Source organism: Ursus arctos, unplaced genomic scaffold (genome assembly GCF_023065955.2).
Source record: "Ursus arctos isolate Adak ecotype North America unplaced genomic scaffold, UrsArc2.0 scaffold_9, whole genome shotgun sequence".
NCBI lineage: Eukaryota > Metazoa > Chordata > Mammalia > Carnivora > Ursidae > Ursus > Ursus arctos.
Window position 1 is genome coordinate 68,318,276 of NW_026623111.1, and position 15,192 is coordinate 68,333,467.

General features: G+C 40.9%; 1 protein-coding gene across 6 annotated transcripts in view; it reads right to left on the minus strand.

The window, feature by feature from the left end:
- SPARCL1 (SPARC like 1) overlaps positions 1-3,869 on the minus strand; it is a 46,049-nt gene extending 42,180 nt beyond the window's left edge. For 4 of the 6 annotated variants that reach the window (XM_026509759.4, XM_044388094.3, XM_026509758.4 and 1 more), the window contains exon 1: positions 271-3,869. The gene's annotated coding sequence lies outside the window, so the exon portion shown is untranslated. The remainder of the gene's footprint in view (positions 1-270) is intronic. The other 2 variants (XM_048211917.2, XM_057309908.1) reach the window with 1 other exon arrangement.
- Between the last annotated feature and the right edge of the window lie 11,323 nt (positions 3,870-15,192).

The window sequence follows — 15,192 nt, forward strand, 5'->3', positions numbered from 1 at the left end:
TTCAACAACAGTTCTACGTTTGTGTTCTTGGTTTACATGAAAAACCATCATTTATTACTACTTACTATTTAATCCTGGAGAAGAAAAGGAAACATGAATACAAGAGTTAAACTTTCCTATTAAGTAGGTTTTTTGTAAATCACACAAAAGATTTTTTTTGGGTAAATAAATGGCTTTGTACTAGGAAAAAATATTAGACATCTTCATCAGATCGTGCGAATTAGTATAACACATGCAATTAGATGATACAGTAAACTTATTAAAATTTACCTTCAGGGATGTCACTGGACCCAGAGCCTTGATAAAAAATTGGAGTTGAATCCCTTCTTTGCACACAGCCAGGAAATAAAAGTTTGATAAACAGCCAATACTCTTTCAAAAATCTCTTCCCTCGTTAGCTCTGCTTCTCTGCCCAGAAACACATTCGGGTCTGTTGGAGTTGAAATTCTGCTGCTCTGTCAGCTAGTCAGGGTCTGAGGTGACAGACAAATGTGGAGGTTGGCACCGGGGTGTATTTCAGGCTGTCATCGTTTTTGTTGCAGATTCCTGCAGTTCTCCGGCAGGCTGGCCCCTCTGAGGGTGCGAGGAGCTTTCCAGGCAGTGCAAGCCAACAGGGAATGAGCTCATTCTGCCCGAGACGATGGGGTTAACAGTCCTCTCCTCTAGCTCTTGTTCTCAGAGGCTAATAACTTGGCCAGAACAGAAGCACGTGGCTCTTTATGCATTTTTTTTCCTTTTTCAAACAACTCTAGAAGCAAGCAAGATCCCTTTTTTGGGGATTTTTATTTTAAGACTTTGAAAAGAAACTATGCTGTTGTTCCTTCTTAAAGGAAATTGGGGGGTGGGGGCTAAGGAAGGGGAGAAGAATAATTGCAGCAGATGTATTTTTACATTGCTTAATTGGAAACTGTTCTCATAAATATAGTCTTGGTTTTAATAGAAGCGGGGTACCTCAGATACTTTCAACTTTCTTTAAATGACCTTCAGAAATGTCTGTACATACGAAGCATCACTCATTCATATTATAGATCACTTGGGTTCCGATTCAGAAATGTTGCAGTTCACGGACTGTTACTCTCCCATCACAACTCCTTACTAAAATCCCGTGTCATGACTGGTCTACGAGAAGACGTTTTCTCATGAAATCGACTGGTGTTACACATTTATTTTTGACTTGGCATTCGGGTTATTTATATATATGTCTAATCTGTTCTACTGCTACTTCTACCTTTTTTGTACATTTACTATGTGCCAGACACTGTGCTGTTTTTTATGCATGATTTCAGTTGATCCTCACAAGTCTGTATGAGGCGAGTAGAACTGTGCTCCCATTTGGGGGTAGTGTTATATAAGCGGTAAGGTCTGCATGCTCTGAGGCCACACAGCTTGGGTTTGTGTCCTGGCTTCACCACTTCCTAACTGTATGGCCTGGGACAAATTATGTAACCTCTCTAAGCTTCAGTATCCTTATCTATAAGATGGGGATACAAATATGGGGATGATAATAATCTCTATCTCAGGCAGTTGTTCCGAGTTTCAGGTAAATGTAAGTGCACAGAACACCTCCCACCACCCAGTGGACACTCAGTGGTAGCCACTGTGGTTGGCAGGAGGAAACCAAGGTTTAATAAAGCTGAGTGATTCTTCCAGGGTCTCCAGCTCGTGAGTTATAGAGTAGGATTCCAACCCAGCTACCTTAGCCAACTGCTATGATCGTGTTACCCGACATCTAGGCTATATATCATACCGCCTTTTGAGCTGTGAGTTCCTTGAGGGTAGGAATGTGCTCCTTCTGCCTGGCACAGCGCTTTGTTGACTATAAATGCCCTCCTGACATCAGAAGAATGGTTATAAATTTAATTTGGATCTTCTACACTTATGCCAAAGTCAGGCCAACAGCAAAATAACAACAACAAAAATAAACAAAAACCCCACCCATAGTTCTAGGCAAGTATGTCCTCAGGCAATTGTCTCCAACCACTTTAGAAACATTTGCCCTATTCGTCAGAACACCGCAAGAGAAAGGTAACAATAATTATCTTTATTTTGCAGTTGGGGAAATTTGGAAGCAGAGGAAACTGGGCAATTTGCCTAGGAACCGAAAACAAGTCACGATGCAGCTGGGAACTGTCTCATGTCTCTACAATCAGGATTACTTGTTCTGAATGGCCTTTCCAGGCACAGGATGAAATGACGTGATGTCCTTTTGCCTCAGACAATAGGATGTTTTTCCTTAGCCAAGGTCTAGGGTGTGAGCCGTCTCCTCAGAGGCAGGATCAAAGGAGTAGGCTGTGTTTGACTTCGCTTCTCCTCTGCCTTTGTGCACATCTGGGTCTGAGAAGTGCAGAAGACACAGGCGCCATTTTCCTGACAGCTCCTGAGGGCTGTGGGTATGGTGGTACTATTGTGGGGTACGGAAGACAAGCATTTCTGAAGATTTTCCCTGGTTTGGCTGTGGGAATTTTCTCTGGGACCTGAAATATTGGCTTCTTATTTTAACCACATTCCCCATTTATTTGAGATAGCTTGATGGGATTGATTTCACGTAATTACATTAATCCAATGAGAATGTAAAGAAAGTTGTAGCTGGAGGACTATGGAAAAAAAACTTGACCAATAAAAATATTCTTTCTAATACTAAAATTGATAATTTATGTTTTTATGAAATGATCAAAGTGAAATTTCTTATAGAAATCTACATTAACATAGAAATAATTTGGTTAAAGCAAACTGGATTTATATTTTAAGTGAAGATATGTGATTTATCTCTTAAATGTAATTATGTAGCTACAGAGTTCATTTGTAGGTGGCAAAGCTTGAGAATTTTGATTCTGTTATATTAGATGTTTTCTCTAGATCTTATTAATCTATAACATGATTAAAAAGATCCACTGTATTTCTTATAACTAGATAACTGATAATTATTTTTTTAAAATAAAAAACCCTCGAGTCTACGTCTTTTAAGTATGGCTTTATTTTGGGAATGTTCATGGGCAGATAGCCAAACTCTTATTGTTTCTAAGGCTGTCATTTCTAAAATAGTTTACAGCTCATGAAGCTGAGGACAATAAACCTATAATACCCACCTAACAGATGGAGCCAGAGATCAGATTTAGAAACTTACCCAGTGTTTAAATGTGACTGGAGAACTTTGACAAATCAAGTGCTTATTACATTACTGCAGATGAACTGACCCACATAACATCAGCATTGGTCAAAAGGGTCTAACAAAAGCCAATATCAAAGTTGAAGTATTTTTTTAACCCTTGAGGGCTAGGGTTCCTTTTGAGAATCTGACAAAAGTTACGGGCAAGCTCCTAAAGTCCATCTTTGAATCACCCCCTCACTCAGGGGTTCCATGAAGTTAAGAACGTCTGATTTAGGTAAACACGGAGAACACATCAATCAATCCTCAAGCACTGAATAAGCGTTCTGTTATACATAGCACAAATCTCCGGGTGATACGAGAGAAATATCATAGTTCCTGCCTGGCAGGAGTCTAAGACACAGGACATACGCTCATTTTCAGAAGGGGCATGATTCCCTCGGGGTAGTGGAGGGCTCCAGGTGGGAAGTGGGTATGGATGAAGGAAAGCTGTGGGGAAAGCAGAGTTTCGATAATTATCTTGTCCAGGACTTGGCCTGCGGGACCTTCCTCCTGCTATACCATGTATTTCTTTGCTAGGGCTACCATAACAAACGGCCACAGAACGGGTGGCTTACTTACCTAACAGAAATTGGTTTTCTCACAGTTCTGGAGGCCAAAAGGCCAAGACAAGGTTCTAGCGGGGTTGGTTTGTCCTGAGGCTTCTCTCTTTGGCTCGTAGATGATGATCTTCTCCCCATGTCCTCACACGGACATTTCTCTATGCTCACACATTCCTGGTGTCTCTTCCTTTTCTTAAAGGAACACCAGTCAAATTGGATGACAGCCCCACCCTTAGGACCTCGTTTAACTCGAATTACCTCTTCAAAGGCTCTATTTCCAAATTCAGTCACATTAGGTATTAGGGCTTCAAAATGTGGACTTTTGGGGGGATACAATTCAGTCCATAACACCCCATTATCTTTCATACCTTGATATTTAATTCCCTATGGGTCTTATTACTGGTACCCACACTCCTTTCTCAGTTCTGGCTTAGTTACTGACTTCTACTCGTGCAATCTCCCCCACTTCCCAGCACTACCATCATATTCTGGCCCTGAACCATTTCAGATCTCTCAGCTCTGTTTCGGTCATCACCCCACTGGGTCAATTTCTGACCATGCGTTCTCAGAGGACTTTACTCTAGCCATCGTTTCCCAGGCTGGCTCTTCGGTGGCTTAGTCATACTCTCTAGTTGGTCTTAAGCAGAGGCTTGACTGACAGAAACAATAAGTAAGAGAGTGGCAAAATATGCATAATATTTTGCTAAATATAATGTGGCTAATGTGATTAACTGCTATTTTTCTAGTAACAACCTTCAAAGCAAAAAAATAAATAAATAAAAGGAGAAAGACTAGTTAAGATGAGATGAATTTTATGTGTCAGTCTAAGTAGTTTGGCTTTTATTCATTAGGTAAAAGGGAACTCTGGAAGGTTTTCCCATTGAAGATAAGGAAGAAGGGGAAGAAATGAACATAAAATATGTCGGGGGTGCCTGGCTGGCTCAGTCAGTGAAGTAAGTGACTCTTCGTCTTGGGGTTGTGAGTTCGAGCCTTACGTTGGGTGGAGAGATTACTTAAAAATAAAATCTTCAAAAAAACTGTACCTATCAGGACAGGTTAAGCTGTAATAACAAGCATCCCCCAAACATCAGGGACTTACAACAAAGGTTTATTTTTCATTCATGCTACATGTTTCCTGTAGGTCTACTGTAATTATGCTATACATTGTCTTCACTCTGGGATCCAGGCTGGCCAACCAGTTCCGTTGGCTGAAGGAAAAGAAATATGGCCAACTATGCTTAGTTTTAAAGCTTCTGCCCGAGTGTGATACACATCACTTCCGACCACATTTCATGGACCAAAGCAGGTCATGTGGCCACACCTGAGTTCAACAGTGTGGGCAGGTATATTCCTTCTCTAAAGAAGAGGAACCATAGTCAAGAAAACCAGAAAATAGATTTAATGAGAATGGAAAAATAGGATAGGCCCATTGAGAAAAGTATTAGAAAAAAGGAAGAGAAGAAAACAAAAGGGCAGAAGCAAAGTTAGAGAAAAAGGGGGAGGATAAAAGGGGAATGGAGTAGAAGAGAGAGGGAAAAGTAAGAGGCAGCTCTATAGAAGATACAAATAAGTAACTGAGAAAACTGGGACAAGAGAAATATAAGGAGTTAAATTAGGTTAGAGCAATACTGACCAGATGGTTCTATGCAGTTGTCAGAGTTATGTAGTTTCCTAGGGCTGTCAAAGCAAATTACCACAAACTGGGTAGCTTTGAACAACAGAACTTTCTTTTCTCAAAATTCTGGAGGCTAAAAGTCTGAAATCGAGGTGCCAGCAGGCACATGCTCCTTAAGAAGGCTTTAGGGAAGACTTCTTCTTCTTCTTCCTAGCTTCTAATGGCTCCCTGAAATCCTTGGCATTCCTTGGTCTGGAGCAGCATTCTATCAATCTGTGCCTACATCTTCACATGACCTTCTTCCCTGTGTGTCTCCTCTGAATCTCCGTGCGTCCTATTTTCTTACGAGGATACCAGTCATTGGACCTAAGGCCCACCCAAATCCAGTACGACTTCATTTTAACTTAACTACATCTGTAAAGACCCTATTTCCAAATAACGCCCCGTCCACAGGCACCAGATGTTGAGACATGAACCTATGTTTCTGAGGGACACAATTCAGCCACTACCAAGTGGTTGCAGATTTGACTCTAAACTGGGCAACCAAAGGAAGAAGGAAAATATGATTAGTAATAAAATTCATAACGTAAAATAATTTCAGAAAAAACATAGGAGACGCTATATGAAGCAGCAAGTGGTACCCTTACAGCGTCCTTGCAATACCACATTTCTTTTTGCTGGTTCCTACAACACCCCTGGGTGGATAGGTAATGGGTAAAGGCTGAAGTCCAATTAAGTAAAATAAATTCTATGAGGCAGTAACAAATGATCTGTGATGGTTTGGTTTTTATTCTTCAATACTGACATTAACAAACCTACAGAAACAAATGTAACTGCTATTTGTGAGTAAATTCTCATCTCTGTTCTGTGGGTTCAGTTTAAACTTAGTTTTATGCACCACTGAAAAAAATTGGACATATACTGAGGGATGAGTGGGGTGGGTCCTTTAGGAGGAGCCAAGGATTTTGGGGAAAGACTCATTCTACGGGAACAGGAAGCTAAGCAGACATGATTAGCTCAATTACGTAGCCGGTGGAGCGGTGGGACACAGGCGTACTATGGGGTTTGGTTCCAGACCACTATAATAAAGCAGATATTCCAGACTAAAGGAAGTCAAATAATTTTTTTGGTTTCCCAGTGCATATAAAAGTTCTATTTACCCTATGCTGTAGTCTATTAAGTGTGCAATAGCATATGTCTTTTAAAACAATGTATATACCTTAATTAGTATATACTTTACGGCTGAAAAATGCTAACCATCGTCTGAGCTTTCGGTGTCTTTTTGCTGGTGGAGGGTCTGTCTCTGTGTTGATGGCTGCTGACCGATTAGGGTGGTGGTTGCTGAGAGCTGGGATGGCTGTGGCAATTTCTTAAAATAAGATGACAATAAAGTTTGCTGTGATTAACTCTTTTGATGAACGATTTCTCTGTAGCATGTGATGCTGTTTGATAACGTTTTACCCACAGCAGAGCTTCTTTCAAAATTGGAATCAATCCTCTAAACCCTGACACTGATTTATCAACTAGGTTTATGTAAAAATCTAAATCCTTTGTTGTCATTTCAATAATCTTCACCAGGAGTGTATTCCATCTCAAGAAACCACTTTCTTTGCTCATCTGTAAGAAGCAACTCCTCATTCATGAAAGCTTTATCATGAGATTGCAGCAATTCCAATATAATAATAATGAAAATGTTCAAAATCTTATGAAGATTACTAAATGGGACACAAAGACACAAAGCGAGCAGTGTTGGAAAAATGGTGCTGATGTGATAGATGGTAGCTTACGCTTGTGGTGAGCGTGGTAACGTACAGACTTGTGGGGTCACTATGATGTATGCCTGAAATTAGTGTAATAGTGTGTGTCAACTATACTTCAATTAAAAAAATGGTGCTGACAGACTTGCTCAACACAGGGTTGCCACACCCCTTCAATTTGTAAAAAATGCAGTATCCGCGAAGCACAGTAAAGTGAAGTGCAATAAAATAAGGTATGCCCGTATTTTATTTCCCTTAGTTTTGACCTGAGCCTAGCTCTCAATGAATGCAAATGCATCCTGGAAAGAGGGGGGCTCTGGGTTTAAATAGAATAAGCCATTCAATCAAATCTCTTGAAAAACCAGGGCATAAGCAGTTTTGCATTCATACCCATGTGACTCAGGGCAATGAAAGCACAGCGGGCTGTAGGGTACGCCTGACTCCAGAGCACCCAGTTACTTTGGCATCTCAGTGGCACGAGCCACAGGCAACAGCGCGCAGTGTAGACCCTAGGGGTGATGGTGGTAGTGATGCTAACCAGCAGGGACGGTGCTCAGCAGGGGCGGAGTGCCTGGTGAGGTCGATGGCGTTAGGCAATGATAGTGGTGCCCTCTAGAGGTAGTGGTGTCTGGCAAACATGTGGAACCCAAAGGGGGTAAGGGGCATGGCTGGAGAGAGGTGGCCCAAATCATGGGCCTCAGAGCAGGGCTGCTGATCTCATGTAGCTTCCCAGGCAGTAAATAACCCGAGGGGGCTGCGGCAAGAGATTATGAAATGGGAGACATCATGTGATAACTGGGAATCTAGGAACACATGAGATATCTTTGAGGACATCAGGAAGGTAATGATTGAGCATAATTTTGAGTTGGAGAGCTGAGCTTAAAGAGTAAAGTTGAAAATAAAAGAAGTAAAGCTGCAGTGGCCTGAGAACAGAAATTGGAGATTTCTTATGAAATTAAGGTTATTCCTAGTTCAAGAAAAAAAACTACAGCTGTTTTTATGTGGCCCAGTTGACAATATTTTTGCACCTGTATGTAGCAGATTTTCATTTAGCAGTTATAAGTTCTTTTTGTGAGTTTTTTTTTTTTAAGATTTTAAAATTTTATTTATTTGAGAGAGAGAGAGAATGAGCAGGGAGAAGGGGCAGATGGAGAGGAAGAAGCAGGCTCCCCGCTGAGCAGGGAATCCCACAGGGGACTCGACCTCAGGACCCTGGGATCATGACCTAAGCTGAAGGCAGATGCTTAACTGACAGAGCTACCCAGACACCCCTGTCTTTTTGTATTCTTGAAGTCCTTCATCACAATAGCAAGAAATATTTCCTTCCTTCCTCCCTCCCTTTTCTTTCCTCTGAGAAATTTTAACCAGCATTGAAAGATTCCAAAAGAACCTCGTCTGGTAGTACTTGGCTATGAATATGGACTGCCAAATCCATTACCAAGGTGCAAGACATATGTCTGAGTTCCAGCCCCAAAAGTTACATGTAGGTACATATATCCATTGCTTTGATGTAGGATTGGTGAATTCTAACCTGCCTGCTGTTTTCTTGTACCTCCAATCTTTTGTGCCTACCTCCCTATCAGGTACCAGATTATCAAAGGACATCGGAAAGGCTTGATAGGATCTTGCTAATCGCTGGTGCCATTGAATACTACCAGAAATAAATTCTACTGCCTCTCAATCTAAATTACACCAATCAAGCCCTCAGAGGATGGAACACATGTTCAAAATGTTCCTCTGGAGGAAGCAGCAGAGAGTTGATGAGTCAGACGGACCTGAATTCAAGCCCTAGCTCTGATGCTTCGTAGTTGTGTGACCTTGGGCAAGTTGCTTAGCTTCTCTGTGTTTCCATATCCTCATCTTTCAAATGAGGATGATAATGCCTACCTTCTAGGGTAATTTCAAGGAAAAGAGATGATGTTTACATAGTGCTTTGTCTAATGCGTGACTGGACTAGGGCTCAATAAATAGTAATAAAAAAAAAAGATGATGATGATGATGGTGATGAAGGCCACGCATAAGTTAGCCAGACATCGCTGGAGATTGTCACGGAGCCTTCTGTAATGAGAATTAGCACGCCTCCTCTTTTCACATAAACTGCTAATATCCTCTTGAGGGATGAAACACATCCTTTTAGTCAAGCTCTGCAAACACAGCAGCTGCTCACATCAATCCCTGGGGTCCTGTGTCGTTGTCTTTTCTCAGACAGAACCCTCATTGAGTTTGGGGGAATTCAGGTTGTTAGTACTAGCAATGTGAGCTAGGCTAGCTGCTCTCTCGTTCTGGCCTCACCTTGGGAGAGACACAGAGCCCAATCTATCAAACCTGGTATTCGGACCTCTTGTCCAAGTGAGGTGCAGCTGGACTCCTTCATACTTCTGTGCATTTGACTTGCAGGATGTGTCTTGTTCACCAACACCGGAGTTTGCACTCAGGCCATCTCACGGGTGAGGTCACTTTGCTGTTACTAGCCAAAAGCCGCCCTCTTCCAAATCTGTCTGATGTTTTTTTGGCTGTAGTGTTAAGTTCCCAGAGCAAGATGTTTTAGACTAAGAAGTACTGTTTGTGTAATGAAGCGATCCTATTCTGGAAATTTGTTCTGGTGGTTGTGTTTTCTTCTTGGTTTTGAGCAAGGGCATTTATATTTTTGTCAATATTTCAGCTGTGAACAGTACTGGGTTGTTACAGAGCTTTCGTGTGGTCTTTACACATGAGCATTGGTGATGCTATGACTGAGGCTGGATCTCTCACAAATGATAAGCAAGCAGATTTGAACTGGCTAGAGTCTACACCGGCATTAACCAGTGGGCAATTCAGATGGAGACAAAACAAATAATGTGCTCAATGTCTGTTCTGTCTAGTATTTCTCAAATATTCTTTTCAATATCACTCTCCCAAGGGGCCCTTTGAACTTTTTCCCCTAATTGTCCCCTCCCTATGCAATTGTAATGCCACGGATATTCTGTATATTCATATATGTACTATATCCATACCCGTGTTTTATATATTTAAAAAAACAGGGTTTTTTTTTTTGTCCCTCCCATGAGCCAGTTTTGCCCCCTTGACTAATGAACCTCACCAACTGATTGAAACACATCTCATGCTTAAGAATACAGTTTACTGTGGTGTAACCAATTGACTATCATACTTTATGGTGGGAGAAACTGAGTCATTCCTGTTTTTCTGTTTAACTCTATATAACAACAACATTCATTACTCTAAAAACTTTTATAAAGGAACAAGGCAAAATAACTCTTTTGGAGACATTATAGTTGACTTTCCAAGGAAATGTAGTCAAATTGTTCATAATTATAATTTTTTTCCATCCAAGTCAGCAATTCTCATGTTCTATGTTCATAGTTGGTTCAGATTTAGAAAAAACAGCAGGACAAAGATCTCTTGCAAATGCCTTTCTTCTTCATTCCCTGTGATCAGATTCCTGATGAAAGATCTGGTCACCTCATATCCAACTCTTGTGTCCCTCTGGACTCACATTCACAAATGCAATTGCCCCCATGGGTCAGGAAGATCACATAAATGAAGAAAGAGGGTCTGAAGTAGGAAAACAGCACACTCAGGACAATGAGGACTGGCAGCCACACCAAGCCTCCGTGTCAGGAAGACAAGAGGGAGTGCTTGGGACTTGGGAGCTGGAAAATATGTGGCCCATGGAAAGACGGTAGTTGCTACTCAACTCCTGCAGTTTTACTGTCATGAGGAAATGACAGCCGCTGTCACCACATCATTTTAGCATTTTAAAGAGAAGCCAGAAATCTGGAAATTTAGTGATCGTTAAATATTGCTCAACACTCTTTAAGTAAAATAAAATGGTCTATGGGCTGGATTGAGCCACAGAACATGAATTTTTGACTTCAGTTCCAGATACTTCCTCCCTCTCCAATCCAATCCACTTTGAATAGTAGATGTGTATGTATGTACGTATGCATGTATTTATCCATCCATCCATCTATCCATCTACCTCTCTCTCTTTCTTTCTTTTTCATTTCATTTTTATTTTTCATTATGTTCAGTTAGCCAACATATAGTACATTATTAGTTTTTGTTGTAGTGTTCAACATTCATTAGCTGTGTATAACACCCAGTGCTCATTGCAACACGTGTCCTGAACAGTACCTTAAAATTTTAATCCTCTCAAAGTGTAACTCACATCACATCCCTCTCTTGCTTAAAAGCTTTCAATAGTTTCTCACTGCCTACCAAGCTGATTCTAAACTCATATGCCAGGCGTTTAAAGCTATCTGCCATGTTATGTATTACCTTTCATGAACACCAACATTTTCTTTTCCTTGCTTTGTAATTTTCTGCCTCCATGCTTTTGCTTAGGTGACTTCCTCTGCCTGAAATCTTCATGCTTAAACCCTACCAGTTTTCCAAGGTCCAACTTACATGTTTCCTTTCTAAGAAGCTTTCTCTGCTACCTCTAATAGGAAGTGATTCTTTGAACTTCAACAGCATATTTTTAAAAAGAATTCTTAAAAGTGTGGTAAAACACACATAAGATGAAATGTACCTACTTAACCATTTTTAAATGTACACTTAACTGATATTAAATGCATTTATAATGTGCAACCATCACTACCATCTGTCTCTAGAACTCTTCATCTTGTAAAACTGAAACTCTGTACCCATTAAACAATAACTCTCATTTTCCCCTCCCTCTAGCCCTGGCAACCACCATTCTACTTTCTGTATCTATGATTTTGACTATTCTAAGAACCTCACATGAATGGATCATATAGTAATTGTCTTTTTGTGACTGGTGTATTTCACTTAGCATAATGTCCTCGAGGTTCACCTATGTTGCAGCATATGTCAGAATTTCCTTCCTTTTTAAGGCTGAATAATATTCTGTTGTATGTATATACCACATTTTGCTTATCCAGTCATCTGTCAGTGGTCTCTTGGGTTGCTTCTGTGTTTTAGCCATTATAAATAATGCTGCTATGAACACGGGTGTACAAATATCTCTTCGAGACCTTTCTTTCAATTCTTTTGGTATATACCCAGAAGTGGAGTTGCTGGGCCATATAGTAATTTTATTAAAGTTTTTGAGGAATCGCCATACTGTCTTCTATGGCAGCTGGACCATTTTACATTCCCAATAACAGTACACAAGGATTCCAATTTCCCCACATCCTTGCCAACATTTGTTATTTTCTTTTTGCGTGGTAGCCATCCTAATGGGTGTGAGATAAATACTATATTATCTTTGATAAGATGCTTAGAACACCTGATGCACAGCAAATGCTATATCCATATTTGTCCTGCACTAGAATGTGTTGACTCAGAAGGAGAAGCTCATCAACTGTCCTTCTTCACTTCCTGTCTCTGGCTTTGTCCTATGTCATAACAAAAGAGTATATTAATTTTTTTTTCTTTAGCATTTATCACTTTTCATCATGTAATGTAGATATGTATACAGGTCCCCTCAGCACTCCTGGTAGTATTTTAAGACAGGGAAAATTTTTTATATAACTATGATTCCCTACAGTGGCAAGTACTCAATAAATATTTGTACAATGAGCATTTGTGATGTTATTGATTGCCTCATCCATCAGATGCCTTCCCACAGTCCCCAAAAGTTCCAAATCTACTAATGTACTACTTGAAGAGGAACAAACTGAGATAAGGCATATATAATTAAGGAAAGGTAATTCGCAAGAAATGATCGAGCCTCTCATATATTTGCATTAAACCCCCCACCAGCTTGTTGAGCTTTTAAAACATTTTAAAACTTTAATCATTAAAGATTGAACACAAAGTCTACTGACTCCTTGTTTGGAGTTGCTGTTAAAAGTCCTACCAATATTAAAAATTGGTCTGACGTTGCGAAGGGCTAAAGAATGAGTGATTCTCAGGTTCCTGACTTGAATAAAGGAATTTGATTTCTCATTTGCCTTCTACACTCCGATGCACAAGCTGGTATCCTTGAAAGTGGCCACAAGAGGGGAGTATGAACCACAGTCATCTTTCACAAAGGCACGAACTGATGAATCATTTTCTCCAGCTGAATGCATGCTCAATTCTGAACAACAGTCAATTGAATAATCATATTCCTTCCAGCTGATGTCAAAGAATGAACGTGGGCTTGCTCTTTATGTATTCACGGAAAATATAACCTTCAACTCTCAGCTCTCCAATCATACCACAATGCTGATTAGAAGAAAGATTCTTGGAAACGGCCGGAAGGACATGCATTTCCTCTCCCTCAGTTCCACTAATGTCATTTTACCTTTGCATTAAACCAGAACCCTGAGAAAACTGTGTTCTTGGATTATCTTGTTTTGCCCCATTTAGAATTGTTTATAATGAACTGCGACAGGCCTAGGACAACATGCCAAATCACAATTTGATATAATCACTCAGATGAATGTATGAACTACAAACTGAAAAGTGCTATGAAGGAAAGGGAGCTTCACAGCATGCGCGTGCCCAACAGGAGGGCTGGGCTTAATTGGGAAGAAGTACTCTTTGAACACAAGGATGAATGTTCCCTGAGAGACAGGGGTGGGGCACAGACATTCCTGACCAGAAGGGGACAGCACTGTGCATTCTGGCAACTGGAAGATTCCCAGCGGGGCTAAAGTACAGGGAAAGATGAGGAATATGGGGCAAGGCTTGAGAGGCCAGTGAGGTTTTGGTGGCTTTGCCGAGGCTTCTGTTTTACCCTCTATCTCTTGTCTGGTATCCTTTCATAATAAATATATTTTTGTGGAACAGGACAGGGTATAAATGAGAAGTCATTATTCCAAGTTGCATTATAAGCTGGCTCCATCAAACATTACATGGAATCCATTGTACACATCTATCACCACCAAGGCTCGCTCGTGTCCACAGGTGCTCGCTCACAGACCCAGGCGTGCTGGCCCACTCTGGGCGAGCCCGTGGACTTGAGAACACAGACTGGCTTTGCTCTCATGGCATCCGGAGGCTCACGTTATTCTTCCTTCGCAGCACATCCAGATCGAGAGTTAGTTCTTTTTAGAAGTTAGGTTTATTGACAATTTAGAAATAACAGCCCTGCCTTCTGGTTCTGTAAATACTACCATCAGTTGCCTCTTAAAAACACTTCAGGAATAAACAGTCCAAGTGAATAAAAAGGCAGTATTTTATAGTTGCTTTTTGATTATAAACCTTCATTCTGCTAGCTTCGCTGAGGATTAGAATGTGTTGGTAAAAGATTCCTAAAGGAAACTTCTATGGTTAGGCATTCTTGCCTTTATCCTATCGCCTTTGTTCTTAGTATTAAGTTGAACCAAGGCCTGAATGAGGACAAAACAAAACGTATCAATGCTGCTTATCTTTCCTATGTCTCTGAGTGGCCTATTTCTTTCATTTTTTAAAAGATTTTATTTATTGATTTGAGAGAGATAGAGAGTGAGCGTGTGTACACAAGAAAGAGAGAGGGAGAGAGAGAGAGAGAGCACGGGCAGGGGGCAGGAGCAGAGAGAGAGGGAGAAGTAGACTCCCTGCTGAACAGAGAGCCTGATGCAAGACTCGATCCCAAGACCCCAGGATCACAACCTGAGCCAAAGGCAGACGCTTATCCAACTGAGCCACCCAGGTACCCTGAAAAGGCCTATTTCTGAGCCCTTACTCCCTGTAGTAAAACATGTTTCATTTAGTGAGATAGGTTACAAGTAGGGTCACTTATTCATTGTGCCTTAACCAGACAGAGCTCCTTCCTGAGGCTTCAAAACACACAGACACACTGCTGCCACAGGACTTGAGCACTCGCTGCTCCCTGTACCTGGAATGCTCTGCCGCCACATAACCACGAGTCTGACTTGTTCACCTCCCTCTAGTTTTTGACTAGATGTTCCCTTCTCAAGGAAGCTCACCTTGATCACCCTATTTAAAAGTGGTGACCCCCTTGAACTCCTGATTCCTTTTTCCCTATTTCAGGGGTTGACAAACTACGGCACCCTTTCTGTAAACAAACGTTTTGTTGGAACACAACCATATTCATTTTTTAGCATCTTGACTGTGACCAATTCTGCCCTGTCACAGCAGAGTTGAGAGACAATGTGACCTGCAAAGGGCATGGTAGATCTTTAATAACTGCATGTTGAATGAATGAATGAATGAATG